General features: G+C 44.1%; 1 non-coding gene across 1 annotated transcript; it reads left to right on the forward strand.

The window, feature by feature from the left end:
• Positions 1–1,813: 1,813 nt before the first annotated feature.
• On the forward strand, positions 1,814–1,920 carry LOC118489481. The gene has a single exon (XR_004887501.1). It is a non-coding gene; the product is annotated as a small nucleolar RNA R71 (small nucleolar RNA).
• Positions 1,921–2,494: the final 574 nt, after the last annotated feature.

A 2,494-nucleotide genomic window follows, 5' to 3' on the forward strand; every position in this document is an offset into this window, starting at 1 on the left:
TCTGTTCTTCGTGCATGGTTCCATTTTTTCTCGTTCCCTTTTTCATCCATTACCATCATGAGTGTGTTTTATTCTGCAAAAATTAAAAGATTAAACTAAACTAAACTAAGGATAGATCCGCGGAATGCCTCCGTGGTGCGCCACGTTTATAAGGGTCCTTGGCTAGACCCGATTCCTGGTTATATATCTTCTGAGTGGAGTGCCTTGCTTCCCAAGTTACACCGTCGGAGAGCGGCATCCAAGCTTGAATCAATAACCTTCATGTAATTGATTGGGTCGTCGTCCTCTATTTTCTTCCCAACTCCGAACTTCACCTCATCGTCCCCATACCTCAAAGTCAGTGTCCCTTCATTCATGTCTACCACTGCTTGTGCTGTGGCAAGGAAGGGTCTCCCTAGGATAAGGGGGACCTCGGTGTCTTCCTCCATGTCGAGTATGACAAAGTCAACGGGATAAACGAATTTGCTTACCCTTACCAAGACATTCTCGATGACACCTTGTGGGAACTTGACTGATCGATCAGCGAGTTGTATGCTTATTTTTGTAGGGCTCGTGGTTCCCAAGCCAAGCCTTTTGAACATTGATGAGGGCATGAGGTTAATGCTAGCCCCTAAGTCGGCCAAGGCATTGCGAACGGGTGATTCCCCTATTGAACATGGAATCGTGAAACTTCCGGGATCGATTTTCTTTTGGGGTAGTTTATTGAGTACGAGGGCAGAGCATTCTTCGCCTAAATTAACTAATTGCAAATTTTCAATTTTCTTTTTATGTGTAAGGAAGTCCCTCATAAATTTAGAGTATTTGGGCATTTGGGTTAGGACTTCGATAAAAGGAATATTGACATGCAATTGTTTTAACAAACTTTCGAATTTTGCGAATTGCTCATTGGTTTTTTTGACGAATTAACCTACCGGGGTATGGAACTCGAGGAGCCTTGGTAGGTTCTGGTGATGGGGGAGAGTTCTTTTCCTGCAGATGTGTCGGCATTGTTTCTTCCGTTGGTGGAGATACTTCTGCAGGCCCTACGGTGCGGTTTCGTAGTGTGATGAGGTGAACTTGCGCCTTTGGGTTTGTTTCGGTATTGCTAGGTAATGCGCCTTGTGGTCTCTCGGAAAAATTTTGTGCTAGTTGATTTATTTGTTTTTCTATGTTTTGAATGCTAGCTTGTTGATTCCTAAAATTAGATTCTAATTGTAGAAATCTTTCCGAGTTTTTCTTTTCAGTGTCGGAGACGAGGCGAGATATAGTATCTTCGAGCCTTTCTCGTCCACCTTGTTGTTGAGTGAAATTTTGTGACTCATTTCTTGATTGCTGAAAGTTTGTTCGTTGGGTTTGTTGGTTACTACTATTGCCGGTTTCCCTCCAACCAAGGTTTGGGTGGTTTCGCCATCCTTGGTTGTAAGTTCCCGTTGGAGGACCCGACGGCCTAGGTCTATTATCAATGTAGTTTACCATTTCTTGTTGATCGTCCGTTTCTTTCATGCAACTCCGATTTTCATGTGACCCACCACACCCTTCACAAGCCATAACCGAGACTATTTTTGTCATTTCTATTTTTTTTATTTTTGAAGAAAGGGCCTCGATTTGGGCTTGTAAAGAGGTGCTTTCGTCGACCTTATGGGCGCCCGGGGCGATAGACTTATTTCCCCGGGGAGTGTGCCATTGAAAATTGGTTTGAGCAATTTCCTCAATTTGATTATATATTTCGTGTGGGCGTCGATTACCTAAAAGTCCCCCGGAGCTAGAATCAAGTGTCTGCCTAGTGTGTGGCAACAATCCATTGTAGAAAGTGGATACTTGTTGCCATATTGCGAGGCCATGATGGGGACACTTACGTAATAGCTCCTTGAACCTTTCCCATGTTTCATATAAGGATTCCCCGTCCTCTTGTGAGTATGTGTTAATTTCAGCCATTAATTTAGCAGTTTTAGAAGGAGGGAAATACTTATATAGAAACTTTTGGGCTAGTTCATCCCAGGTGTTTACCGATCCAGCTGGGAGGGTGTTGAGCCAAGCTTTTGCTCGGTCTTTTAGTGAGAACGGAAACATACGGAGGCGTATGGCGTCGTTTGATGCTCCATTGATCCGAAAGGTATCACATATTTCTAAGAAATTAGTTATATGTAGATGAGGATCCTCGTCCGCAAGCCCGTGGAAGGTTGCGGAGTTTTGGAGCATTTGTATCAAATGCGGTCGAAGCTCGAAGTTATTGGCTTCGACATTTGGAGCATTGATAGCGGCGCCTAGATTACCTACGGTGGGCCGTAGATAATCCATAAGGGTACGTTGGTCCGCCATTGGGGGTGGATCACCCGAAACCTTCTCTTGGTTTTTGGGTTTTAACCTTTTTCTGAGAAAGCGTTCGGGTTCTTCTAGCGGTTCTTTTATGTCTTTATTGGAACTGGAGCTCATACACTACGTGAGGATGGTGTCGGGTTCCAAGTCCTGCAATAAAAACAAAAAAGAATGTCGGTCAGAAGGTTCACCACGGCCC

Source organism: Helianthus annuus, chromosome 17 (assembly GCF_002127325.2).
Source record: "Helianthus annuus cultivar XRQ/B chromosome 17, HanXRQr2.0-SUNRISE, whole genome shotgun sequence".
In the NCBI taxonomy this organism is placed as follows: domain Eukaryota; kingdom Viridiplantae; phylum Streptophyta; class Magnoliopsida; order Asterales; family Asteraceae; genus Helianthus; species Helianthus annuus.